We start from the raw sequence: 14,801 nt of genomic DNA on the forward strand, positions 1-14,801 counted from the left end.
CCATTGTACTCATATATCTCATAATACATTTCAGAGTGTTCTGGAAGGTCTTATGATCCTTACTGATGGTAAAAGAATTGGGGAAGTTACAAAGGAGTAGAAAGTCTATTTGTATGAAGAACTGGACAGTTAATAAGTTTACAGAATGTTGTGGGCTATAGAGCCTACAAGGGGAAAAAAAAAAAACTGGAGGATATTTAAAGAAACCTTAGGTTAGACACACAGTAGTCCTACACAGGTATTCATTTTCATAAAAGTCAGGTAAAATAGGGGTGGGTGGATTTGAGCTCTCAGTTTAGCCCATAGCCTTGTCTCCTATCCAAGTACTAACAATATGTGACTCCATTTACTTTCAGGTTCTGCCAAATTCAGCTAACTGCTACCCCTTGCTGCTTACCCATCTTGCCAGAAAGCATGCACATAAGTCCTATGCCAACATCTCCAGATAGCTGGGTGTCCCTAAAGCCATTTAGATATTTAACATTATGCTCAGCTGAGAATACTGTTTTAGCAAGGTTTGTGATCACAGAGAAATGTAAATGCATTTCAGATGACTTTTACACTTCAAAACAGGATCTCCTTTTTCTCTATTTCTCAGCAGTTCTCCAAGAGGGGTGTCTGGAAGACATGTAAAACTCCATACATGGGGCCATAACAATGTAGCACCTGTATCTCTGTGGAGTCCTTGGGGTTCTCTGAACTTGGATTGATTGATTGATTGATTGATTGATTGATTGATTGATTACAGACATTTTGTTACCCAGCTAGGTAACATCTTCAGTGTTGGTACCTAACTGGGTAATAAAACATCTGCAAGAAAGCAACCAAGCTCAGAGAACCCCAAGGACACCACGGTTCAACCCTGAGCTACATATGCTCTTCTATCAGTACTTGTATCTCTCTCCTCTGAGAGCTTAAGGGAAGGTAGACAGATCTACTTAGATAAATACTCTTCAACTTTTCAAGGCAGATGAAAGAACTCTTTACTATCCACCAAGCAACAAATATTCGGGGGGATTTTCAGACCTTTGAAGGGTCTTGAAAATATGAAGAAAACTTGCTGCTGTGTTTTTGGGTTTTTTTTCACAATCAGATGCTTTCTTCTTCCTTTAACTTCAGAGGCCCAAAACAGCATCTATAACCCAATGTAGCTACAACAGAATTCTGTACTTGGCAAATATTGTCCTGCCCTTTAAATATCAATGAGGGGGGAAATTTGTGTGCTCCGGTCCCATCTTAGATTTCATTAAGGATTTTGGCATTAGAAAAATTGACCTTTTCGTTGTAACTAGAAATATGATGTTTTATAAGACTGCATTCTTGGATCTTTCCATACATTGGTTAAAAACACAGCATATTGTGGCAAGACAAAAATCATTCTGCCAGTCCACTAATGCAGCATAATATACATTCTTATTCAAAATACGTTTCATTGTGCTCAGCGGAGCTTATTCCTATATAAGTGAATTTAGAACTGCAGACATAGTGCATTTACATGTCCTTTATCTATTATTAACAGAGACCCTTGTTTATAATACTCCCAGCACTTTGAGTTACATCAGGATTAGTCAAATATTCAATAGTCGTTGGGGGAGAACATGCTTATAACTTTTTTAGGAATGTAGAGTCAAGACTGAGAGCCAGTCTGGTGTAGTGGCTAAGGCAGCAGGCTAGAAACCAGAAGATCATCTCACCTTAGGCACAAAGCCAGCTGGGTGACCTTGGGCCAGTCACTCTCTCTCAGCCCTAGGTAGGAGGCAATGGCAAACCACTTCTGTAAAACATTGCCAAGAAAACTGCAGGGACTAGTCCAGGCAGTTGCTAGGAGTCAACACTGAGTCAAAGGCACCCCCCCCCAAAAAAAAAGAGTCAAGATTATGATGCAATGCTGTGAGGGCAGGGGAACCAGGCCTTATATGAGAGCCAGTGTGAGATGATACCTCACTGGGGGATATAAATATAACTGTTTTGGTGATTCTTAGTTGTCTTCTGGAGATATTATTATTAGTATTATTACTATTATTATTATTACCATCACCATCATATTTATTGCTTCATATTTGAGGAGAGGGCTAGTTAGAACTACCCAACTTGGCTTATTTTTGCTTTACAAGTTACAGTTGGCTAATAGTGCAGGCAATCAAAGTATCAGTTCATTTTTAGTGGCAAGTTTATTTATTCATTTATACTCACAAACCCTTTTTAAAATTAATTACAGACCTCTGAAGAATAGGAATAGCGTCTGGATTTGGCTTACTTATAGTTATATAATGTATGCAATTAGTAAACATCTTACTTATTGGTAAAGTTTGTTTTATCAAGCAGTGTAAATTTCCCTTGCAGTGGTTAAATTAACTATCAATCCTGTGTGAAAGGATATAGGATTGGGAATTTTTTGTTGACTCATGTCAGACATATAAAGAGAAAAACTATAGAAGATCTGTAATTCTATAAATGTAGACATCTTGGAAATTGCTTCTCAGACTAAATGGAATTCCATTATATGCTATTTTTAAACTTTACTCCCCTTTGTTCTGAAATGCTGAGTATTTTCTCATTTTAACTGCAGGATTGGTGCTCCTCCACAAGGAAATAGCTGCAGAAAATTACTCCCCGCTAAAAATCCTCAAATTATTTTTGGTTCATTTTACTGTGCACACCTTGATGTATTACTACATTATTCTGCATTACTTAGTTTTGATATATAAGTCATGCAACTGTACAGCAGCACATGAACTGCACAGTCCTTCTGGTGTTCAGAAAGATGAGTTTGAACTTGTTGAATCATTGCAAGATAAAATAAGACAGCAACTGAAAGACAATCTATGGCTTGTGATTTGAAACGGTAATAGATTCTACCATTTGAGCAGGAAATGTCCATCATTCTGAAACCATAGCCTACACAGTGACACTTTCTCAAACAGTCTTGGGAAGAGCATTTCAAATCGGGACATAATATGCTACCTACATCACCACTGATGCATCAAGGTATTGTGCAGAAAGGATAAGCAATTTTGTACCATTTTCTGATCCATTAAATATGATGCCAAAGCATCCATACAACACTTATGCAAGTTAAACTTCAAATACATGCTATAGATTTGACAATAGTTCAAGGTGACAGACCCGATTAAATCTGCTCACACACAGCCTAAGAGCTTTCCTGTAAATATAGCCAGTATCTTTCCAGAAAACCTTTCATTTAATTGATAGCAAGAAAGAAACAATCAATCTAGCATTCCATCCAACATTGTTACCTGTCTGTCAAATATTCAAAGACCTTCATTAAATATATTGAGGAATATTTGCAAGCACAAGACAGTTGAGATGATCCCCCAAATAGCCAATGCTACAGACCATTTTCATATAAAGTATCTACTTTGGATGACTTAATGATGCAGATCAACCACTTAATCAAACTATAATTAGAGATACAGTTTTATTCTTAGAATACATTAGTCTCTGCTTTACCATTAATATTGTTTCAATTGCAAAATTCTGTTATCAGGAAACTTACAACTCTGATTAGGTCCCCCATATCTAGTAAACTAAATTAAAGAGTGGGGGGAATCTTTCATTCAGTATAATGATCTTGAGGAAGATAAATGGAACTTTACCACTTCTCCTACATTCAAACTGAGCAAAATGTGGTAAGTACTTTCATACAATATATGCATTTTATTTGCTTTCTATGGTTGGTTTTGCCCTTATTCTCAATGCAAACTATCCCTATATCTTCTTAGATTCACCCCCATCACCAAATCATAAGTCTTCCTTTCAGTGAGAGCAAATTTTACTCCAATCTTTCTTCCACTCTCTGTCATCATGTTCATGCTTGCAGCCTTTTGCCTAAGGGTACTGCAGTTCTTTCTTTCTTTCTTTCTTTCTTTCTTTCTTTCTTTCTTTCTTTCTTTCTTTCTTTCTTTCTTTCTTTCCTTCTTTCCTTCTTTCCTTCTCTCTCTCTCTCTCTTTCTCTCTCTTTCTCTCTCTCTTTCTCTCTCTCTTTCTCTTTCTTTCTTTCTTTCTTTCTTTCTTTCTTTCTTTCTTTCCTTCTTTCCTTCTTTCCTTCTTTCCTTCTTTCCTTCTCTCTCTCTCTCTCTTTCTCTCTCTCTCTCTTTCTCTCTCTCTTTCTCTCTTTCTTTCTTTCTTTCTTTCTTTCTTTCTTTCTTTCTTTCTTTCTTTCTTTCTCTTTCTTTCTTTCTTTCTTTCTCTCTTTCTTTCTTTCTTTCTTTCTCTTTCGCTTTCTTTCTTTCTTTCTTTCTTTCTTTCTTTCTTTCTTTCTCTTTCGCTTTCTTTCTTTCTTTCTTTTCTTTCTTTCTTTCTTTCTTTCTTTCTTTCTTTCCTTCTTTCTCTCTCTCTTTCTCTCTCTCTTTATCTTTCTTTCTTTCTTTCTTTCTTTCTTTCTTTCTTTCTTTCTTTCTTTCTTTCTTTCCTTCTTTCTCTCTCTCTCTCTTTCTCTCTCTCTCTCTCTTTCTTTCTTTCTTTCTTTCTTTCTTTCTCTCTTTCTTTCTTTCTTTCTCTTTCGCTTTCTTTCTTTCTCTCTTTCTTTCTTTCTTTCTCTTTCGCTTTCTTTCTTTCTTTCTTTCTTTCTTTCTTTCTTTCTTTCTTTCTTTCTTTCTTTCTTTCTTTCTTTCTTTCTTTCTCTTTCTCTCTCTCTCTCTCTCTCTCTCTTTCTTTCATCAGGATTTCCCTTAGTCTTTGAGTGGCATGCTGGGTCCCCATTTCCAAAAGTAGGTGGGGTTATCACAAACACTAAATAGAATTTAATTTAATGTTTAAAATTAATTAAACTGTCAGATTTGATTACTCACCATGTATTTCACACTTTCCACTTCTGTCACATTTCAAATTTGCATTTAGTAGTAATTTCTGTAATGACTTGTGTGGTGCATCCTAGCTTTTGATGGCAAAAAGTGGGATCTCAAATTGTGCACCTCTGGTATGCATGAGCACCTTCCTCTAGTTGGACTAATTAGGGAAAAAAATATTCCAATATAGCAATTAAAAAAAAATACATGAGGAGGCTGCTGATAATTCTGAATTATTTCCTCTTTACCACAAAGGAATGGGTGATAAAAATATTTTATGTATCATACATTTCCATATTGGCACTGCCAATCTTTAGATACAGATCTGCTCAATTAACATATATAGAGGAAATCTGGGGTACATTATTTAATGTACATAGATTTCAAATCTTGGAGCATTTCTCCCAATTGCTACTCTGGTGATTCTGGAATACCCTCCCCTTATTTTAGGAATGAGGCAGATTCTTGAATAAAAGAACACTGGAGCCTTAGTTTTGGCTCTTCTTTCTCTTTTTTCCATCACTTGCTCATGCTAGGCTTCCTAACTGAATCTATTGCACACACCAAGAGTGACTATAGTACAGGGGTGGCAATCATCTCTCTGAAAGTCAGGACTAAGAAATATTGTCTCCATTGTCTGCTAATATGTCTCTTTTGTCCTTTTCATCCAACAAAAGGACAAGTTCAACAATGAAATGGAAAAGACAATGAAGTTTAAGAGTACAGACTCATCTGTTGTGTTCATGCCCAGAGTAACTTCTTAGAGCAGGGTTCCTCAACCTTGTTGACCTGAAGATATGTGGACTTCAACTCCCAGAATTCCCCAGCCAGCATGTTGCTCAATTCTATTTTCTTGGTTTACCTCACTCTGTGAAGAAAATGTATAATATATTTGGAGTTGATGAGAAAGAGTCCTTAGAGCTCACACAAATGGCCTTTCAAATGTCTTCATCTAATTTGTATGCAGAAAAATTGAGTGGACAATTGCAATGAATTTCTCCAGGGGCAGGAGATTTTGTTTTTCCAATAATTTCTCAAGGGCAGGACTCTCCCTTAGTTTTGAGAAGACAGCCTCTACGGTAAAAGCCCAATGGGAAGAGTTCTTTCTTGACATTTTCTCTTGGGACTTAACTAAAATGTGGGAAGCCAGGAAGGCTGCAAACAATGAAACATAGGTCATTCAAAAGTGGCCACCTTATCACAACCTAAAGGCAATAATACCACACTCCATGTATGAGAAGTTGTTCAAATTTTTATTCTCATTTGAAAGGACTTCTAAATCAAGTTTTCTTTCTTTAGATTGTATAAGAGTAGGTAGAAAAAAATGTAGGAAAATTTCTCAGTTCACTGCTGATCCTTCTACACACAATTCCAGAAATGAGAGAACATAACACAGAAACCAAACTACAGCCCAGATTAGATGGGAAATTGGATATTTTTCTTTACTCTGATATTAGACAGACTTCAAAAAATAAAGCAATTAACATGTAACAATGAGATAAACCACAAAGCATGACATTTATTCATTTCCAGAATCTTTGGCTTTGATTATTCTAATACAGTTATTGGCTATATAACAGTAATGAGTTTCTGCTTTTAGTGGAAACAGAAACAGCACAGAAACAAAAGACTAACTTATGTAGCAATGCTTGTTTGCTACTTTGAACCCTAAAATTTTCAGTAATGCCCGTGCTACCTGGAGAAGACTGGAGTTTAAATTTATCCATCTGATAGACTTCAAGGTTGGTGATGGTTCCTTTAGGAACATGCAGATTATTAGCAAGGGCAGATATGGCTTCCTAAATCAGCCCAGGGACAGGCTATTCATTTCTGCTCTTACCCACATACAGTATATTCTTAGTTCACCTTATATCAAAGAAATCTTTTTCTACTGTTTACTGTGCATTCAAATTTTGTAAACAGGAATATGTGGGGAAACCAACAATACTAAAATAACTCTTGTGATTATTTTTACCTGATTAAAAGCCTAGAACTTAAGTAACATTTCAAATACTGAACCATATTTTACAGAAAGTCCCCTCCATGTATGGGTTACTGCAGAGAGGCAGAGGTCATTACCTAAATATTACAACATGTGTACTTGGGTCTGGTGTCAGGTACATAAACATGACACTTACATGATTTTGTGATACCATAACATACATATACATATACAGTCATGTTGTCATCATGTATGCTGTTGTGGGAACAACTGCACTATTGCCCTCCTGTAAAGGCACTGGGTGTGGTTTGAAAAAACATACTTTAGGAAGTGAATTGAGGCATACAAGTATTAAGGGAATAACAACAACAACAACAACAACAACAGACCAGAAAAATAATAACAATGACTCATGCCCTTTATCCATGCAGCAATGTTGACAGACTCTACTTACCAAGGAGCATAGGTGGGCCTGGAATGTTGCAAGTACATCAGGCAGATGAAGAATTAAAAAGGGGATTCGAAAAATATCTGAAGGACAGTGAAGAAGATACACTGAAGCTAGTACACCATGAAGGCTTACTGAATACTGAAGAGACCAAACTGGCCTACAAAAAAGACCAAATGAAGAATAGAAAAGAGACACGACAAGGCAAAGTATTACATGGCCAGTACACGAAAAATCTAGAAGCAAAGCAGATTACAAAAAGACCTGGCAATGGCTAAGAGTGGGAAGGTTGAAGAAAGAGACAGAGGGGCTCATTCTGGCTGCACAAATCCAAGCCTTAAGAACAAATGCATATAAAGCCAGAACTGAGAAGACAGCAAAAGACAGCAAATGCCACCTCTTCAAACAAGCTGAAGAAACAGTGGACCACCTAGTTAGCTGCTGCAAGAAGATTGCACAGACTGACTACAAACAACAGCATAGCAACAATGGTGCACTGGAATATCTGCAAGAAATAGCACTTGCCTGCAGGCAAGGACCGGTGGGAACACAAAACAGACAAAGTAATAGAAAATGAAGAATTAAAGTGCTCTGGGATTTTAGAATTCAAACATACAAGCACCTGCCACACAATACCCCAGACTTAACAATTGTTGATAAGAAAGACAAAAGAAGTCTGGGTAGTGGGCACTGCAATACCTGGAGACAGCAGAACAGAAGAAAAAGAACTGGAGAAGAACACAAAATTTAAAGACCTGCAATTAGAAGTAGAACAACTATGGCAAAAGAAAGCAAAGATAATACCAATAGTAATAGGCACCTTGGGTGCAATCCCAAAACATCTGGAGCACCACTTGAACATCATCAGTGTTGAGAAAATCACCATCAGTCAATTGCAAAAGGCAGCTTTACTTGGAACAGCTCATATCCTGCAACAATACCTTTAACACCATCAGACAACAACATCTGCCTATCCCAGGTCCTTGGGAAGGACCTGATAAGTAGATAAAAATACCAAATCCAATCTAAACTTCTGACTGACTGTGTGACCAACCATAATAATAAATAATGATTCTCCATGTATTGAAGGCAAGACAGGGTTTGTTTGTTTTTATGAGATGAAGCAGTTTTGTAGCAAGCAAAACTTCATTCAGGAGACCAATTTGGTTTCCAGTTATAGAAATGGTTCTGTAAATTAATTTGCTCTGCAGCTTCAATTCTTAGATTCATTTACTTAGAAGCAAATAGCTTTCTGTGCTAAAGGGACTTACATTTAGGTACATTGTAAAAGGTTCCAACAGAGTGAGGAATAAGCTAGGAAGTCTCTCTTCCCTACTACATTAAGGAAATTGCAGCCAGCCTTAATTCACTCCTTGAGGTCATGAAAGGGAAGCAAATAGGTAAGGGAAAGGTCTACTAATCACAGAAGAGCTTAGGAAAAAATATATATAGCATAGTTGCCCTTGAGGAGAAGAAGGGGACAAATGACAACATGTATGATGATGCCAACACACAATTACATACTTGCGTCAGGTGTTGGGGTGCAAATGCATAATTATGGCATTCACATGATGGCAACACTGCATATGGTCATCACGGTTTGCTGAAGGCACCACTGATGCATAGATGTGGCTGTCAGATCTGGACTGTGAAAATCCAAATGGCCATTAAATGGCAGCAAACTATGTGCCTTTGTTGCCACCTAATAGTTGTCTAGATTTTTGCAACAAAGAAGCTAGTAATTCTGTGCACTGGATGTCCTGTGGTAAACATAAGGCAAGCATCTGCATTTCCATTTTGTTCCTTAGCCATCCCTATTTATTGTAGCCAAAGCAGTATGATCATTTCCAGGGACTTGGCAAGGCAGTACAAAAACTAAGCCTGTGTCCCTCCCACTCAGTTCATTCTGACAGGAAGTGGAAATGTCTGTTTTCAAAATGACACCTACCACCTAGTAAAATTGCTGACTGGAACCACCATTTGGATCCTAACATGTATTATTTTTCTTTTAAAATTCAAACTCCAGTTCCAAGCAGGAGTGTTGCTCAGAGTTCCCCAGAATAAATATATGTTTTGTTCACCACCTCTGTGAGGCTTTCAGCCTCAGAGTCTGTCCTTAGTAGTCCCATTGCCTAAACAGAATTGGGTGGGGGATATTTAGAGGGCAAATGTGTCCCGCATGTCTTGCCTGCATCATATATGTTCTGACGGACTTTCTCTGAATCCTGACATGTGGATGTAAGGATGGTTGGCATGTGTGTGAATACTTTTTCTCCGAATTAATTTTCATGATGATAGTAACTCCCAGAGGAAATTTGTTTTTTCCTCCGTTTTTTTGTTTTGTTTTGTTTTTAATGTCCATCACCAGATGAAGACTCCCCCTCCCCCGGCAGGCTTTTTTCATTAACTGTAATGTTCCAGTATGAGCATAATATTTTAATAACTCATTAACATGATTTTTCTGGTTCCCTTCACTCTCTGTTCTTTGCAGCAGCAGCAGCAGGTGGGTTGATTATGTTCATTCTCCCTTGTTTTATTGTGCTACGAATGTTCTTAGCTGCCAGGGGTTCCACAGCTTGAAACAGTTGCTCCATCCCTAGAGTGAGAGAGGAGTACGCAGTGCTTAAGATTCAATTCCAGGAAGGTGCTTCAGAGCATGCAAGACTGTGAAGCGAGCACCCTCACTGTCTGCAACACATTAAAGCAGCTTCATCTTTTACTAAGATTGCAATACTTCTCTCTGCCACTGCCATGGGATTTGTCTGCTTTAAATTACAAATGCTATATTAGTGCCCTGTACACTCCAGAGCACCATTCTGGAACATCCAAGGTATTTCACAGCCCTAATGTGAAAATATATTTGGTCCTTATGGCCAGTTTAGATGTACAGATTCAGCTTGGTGGCAGCTCCTAACAGACTTTAGCAAATCTCAGGAAGCTAAGCAGGACCAGAATTAGTACTTGATTAATGCTTGGATACCACCAAGAAATTTCAGGGCTATAGACTAGATTGAGAAGTTTTCTATAAGGAAGGCAGGAAGGCAGGAAGGCAGGAAGGCAGGAAGGCAGGAAGGCAGGAAGGGGAATTGGAAAAAGGAATGGCAAAACCAGTTTCATGTTGCTGTCAAAACAATACATGGAGTCATCCATACAGTCACCAGGAACTGAGCTCAACTTGGGGCATTAACCACCCAGAGTTGCTGGGACTTGGGCAGAATATAAATTTAAACTATTATTAATATTATTATTTATGACTTTGTGCAAAAGTATCATCACTTATCATTCCAAGAAAAAAAGAAATGCCAGAAGATAAGCACCTAAGGTTTCCAGACATATCTTATGTTGTCTAAATGCACTGAGAATATTTTCTATATTCCACTCTTACTTGATAACACTTTTTTCCCCAAACAAGTCTTGCTCCAGAAAACTAGTGTAAACTTTAGTAGTAATATAGGAATTTCAGAAAGAGGTTCTATACTGAAGATTATGTACTGAAGATTCTATGCTGTTCAGTATGTTGCATTCTATGGAGCAGGACACGCTGGTCTGACTTTATGGGACCAGCCACCTGTTTTTCTTTCAGCAATGCCTCTGGCAATATTGCCATATAATCACATAATATTGTACCCATGGAGCATTTGGACTCATCATTTCAAAGGAATGGCTATGGAGCACAACCACACTATTTTTTGTCTGGCAACATGGTTTTGTTTTATAACAAATCAAAGACAAAACCATCCCAAACCCATCTTAATAAAACTGAATGATGGACTCTCAGCTTCTGAAGACCCTACAGTATTTTTCTCTCCCTCCACCTTCAGAGAGGATAATGTTGTCTCTGTAGCTGGGTTCTGTATCTCTAAATCAAATGGATTCTGTGGATGTACTTTTACAATAATGATTGTTCTCTTCCCTTCAAAAGTTCCCATTTATTAACCCAATGGTTTGTAGAATTAGGCAGGAAGATATTTTATGTGTACATTGTTTAATGTATACATAATTAGGTACAACAGGGAATCTAATTTTAAATCTTGTAAATGCTTCAGTATAGAACATTCAGAGATCCCTTTGAAGAGAGAAGGAAAGAAAGAGAGAGAGAGAGTCAGAGAGCATTAGGCATAATAAATAAGCAGGTAGGTAATTATTTGCAAAAGGTCATTCAACACAATTGTGCTGTAGTTATCTTTCACTGAAACACAGACAGGACTTTATTTCCAGGAATATGAGATGACATTCAAATTCGAAACCTCCTATAAAACAGCAAAGAACAAATTATTAAAGCACTTCTCAGTGGCATGCATTTGTTTTGTCAATAATATATATTTGTGGTGGTTATGACTGACTGCAATTACATTTAAAGGTGAGCAAGCACCCTTTCTTTCATTAGATTGAACTGGTAGCATCAGCTCATAAAACTGCCTGCTCTTCCCCCATCATTTGCACCCTGACCCAATTGCCTTTGCAGCCATTTAATTGCTGTCAGATGAAAACTTGCATATTAGAAGCTGCAACCTCTTCCTAAGCACAACCCACTGGGCACAGCAATTTGGTTCTGTGTAGACTAACATTTGTAAGGTGCCGAGTGAGTCTATATTTCTCTACCTATAGCTTTCAACTGAAAGGCAGTGATGTTCCAGCAGAAGGCCATGACTTATCTGCCATCTAGAGCCGGGATCCTTAAAGTGAAGCCTATCTAGTGACCCCACCTGACAGTTATCTTCCAGTGAGGAGTCACATAATGGTGGTATGACAATAGTTCATTTTACATTTTCCGTGAGGTCACATATGACCACTTGACCTGTGCCCAAGGTATTGTTTGAGATTTTTATGCAACCACTCTCATAGATTGTCCTTCACCATGATCTTTGGCCAGGCACTTTGGTTTCAGGATACAGGGGACAACATTATTTATTCATTCATTCATTCATTCATTCATTCATTCATTCATTCATTCATTCATTAATTATTCAAATGTATATAGCCACCCATCTCATTATTATGACTCTGGGCAACTTACAAACAATTAAAACAATTATAAAAACCACAAAAAATAGCAATATAACAATTTAAGAAAAGAAAAAACAATATAAAGCATATTAAAAACCATAATAAAAATTCATAAAGTTCATAGCCAAGATAATCACATATAACCAAAAAATAACACTCCATATAACCACTGTACCTGCTCTGCCATATTCCCAGGTCCACATGCCCATTGGCAAATCATGTTTTCAGGGTCTTTTGAAAGGCCAGCAGGGTCAGGGCCAATCTGATCTCCAGGGGGATGATGTTCCACAGGGCAGGCATCATGGCAGAAAAGCCTTTCCTCCTAGGCCCCACCACATGACACTCCTTAGCTGACAGAACTCAGGAGCACGCCCCTCCTGCCAAACCTGATGGAAGGGTTAGATGTATTTGGGGAGATGTGGTCCCTCAAATACCCCTTAACTCAAGTAACATTATATATATTCATCAGCATTAAACAGTCCCAATAATGCATATTGTCACAGATAAGTGCAAGAAAAGTCACTGTTATTGAGGTTATGCTGATTTTTGTTATTACATTCCATGCAAAGCATTTACATTTCCCCATTACAGTTCACCACAGACACTGGAAACACAATAAAATGTGGAAAGGGATGGGCCCTCCAACTGGAGTATACAGAATCCCTAGAATTGAGAAGAGACAAACCTCACCTGAGGTGTAAAAGGATTTAGATACCTTAAAATGACACCCTATGCAAGCCATTTATCTCATTCGGTGGGCATTTGTGATTGGGGGGAAAATAGGTAAGTGAAAAGCCCTCTCACTGTAAATATGGATGGATGCATGCCTGGGAGCAACAAAATTCAAACAATTGATGCAAAGCATCTGGATATAATAAAAGGACAACAGGGGCTGTACTCTGTTCGGATGAATCACTGACTAAAAATAGGGAAAAGGGGGTTAAAAACAATTTGTGGAGCAAGACTACTTTCTTAAGCTAAAGCAGAATTTAGTAATGGTTCCAATGATAGGGTGTAATGAGACAAAGAAATACTGCCTTCAACATAAGGAAATACTGACTTCAGCTCTTCAAAGGGCAGGGAAAGAACAAAGAAGTGAAAACATAAATCAGTAACATTAGTCTAGACCATGATTTATTAAAGCACAACATGATTTAATGCAACAGGCCCATACCTATACTTAGACAGTGGATTCTACAATGTCTGGGTCTTTGTGTCAAGAAACTTTCAGGAAAGCAAAGGTAAGTTTGCCTAATAGTCCTTTAGAAAGGGGGTTGCATGGTTCAGACAGATCAGCATCTCTAATAGTAGGAAAACCTTTTGGGGTCACCAGGTGCACTTGGAATTTTTGAAGCATATGAATGTATGTCAGGGATCCAGAGGTCTGATCCACTTTCCGCTTTTGTACTCCAAGCATAGTAAAAGTAACAGTACATGCAAATAAAATAATAAAAAAAAACTCCTAAATTAAAAGATTTTACATTTAAAAAGTCTGAAGATCTTCTCTGACTGACCCTGATTGTATTCACTCTTATCAAATGGCTGCTATTGCTAAGGACTTGCTACTACTCTGGACATGACAACTCACAAAATATTAGTCTATGTGCCTCAATATGAGCCTAGATGTGCCTCAACTAAGTATTTGGCACAGTAGAGGTGATATGCTTTTGTTTATCAAAGTAAACAGGTAACATGATTTGCTTCAGCAAACAATTTCACAGTGTCTCGAAGCTTCTCTTTTATCTCCAGTGCCAAAAGAGTCTTCTGACCAAGTACTAAACCTTAGTAGAAGCCTGCTTAGGCTTTGGGAAAGGCATGTTGGAGAAGGTAGAGAAGCATCTTTTCCATGAGCTTTGCCAAACTTGGACAAGCTATACTGGAGAAGTTGAGCAGCATTTCTTGTACCATACCAGAGAAAGTGAGTGATGTGTCCACCACAGTGCTTGCCAAAGCTTTTGACCAGCTGTCCTGAGCAGCTTTTTTATTTTTTAATTTGTGCATGTCAGAACTTTTGGCGAGTGATCTGAAGGAAGCTGAGTAGCATCTTCTCCAGCCACATTGAAGAAAGTTTGGCTAGTGTTGTCAAAGAAGCTTCGAGTGTCTGAGAAGCATAGCAGAGCAAAGCAACAGGATGACTTTAGTGAGGCAGTTTCACACAATAGCTTCAACTGAGTGTTTTGCTTGAAGCTTCATCAAAGCAAATATCCCTTCAAACATTTGTCTAGCCCTACAAAATATCTAGTCTTCAAAAGACTATTTTATTTAGCCAAATTTGCTTAAACAGAATTAGGCAAATGTCAACCTATGTAATAGGTTTGTATAATATTTAACAGAACTCTGAGAGCAAGATGAAAAATAATTTCTCAAGAGAACTCATCTGTTCTAAGAATGAAAGAACTGGGCACTTCTTGCCACAAGGTCACTCCAAGAGCTTCTGATCAGTATTAGAAACAAGTTCACCAGTTTTTTCACTCCTCACATCCCAAATAACTAAACCACTTCTGTTTCCTGCCTCTCCAAACATCCTTTTTAAAGCAAGTTAATGTTGGAAATGGGGTCATTTGTTGCTCATTTAAGGCAACTGGAGATATAAATC

This window comes from Python bivittatus, unplaced genomic scaffold (genome assembly GCF_059951505.1).
Source record: "Python bivittatus isolate LINGU-HERP-01145 unplaced genomic scaffold, Pbiv_v1 ctg000480_np1212, whole genome shotgun sequence".
NCBI lineage: Eukaryota > Metazoa > Chordata > Lepidosauria > Squamata > Pythonidae > Python > Python bivittatus.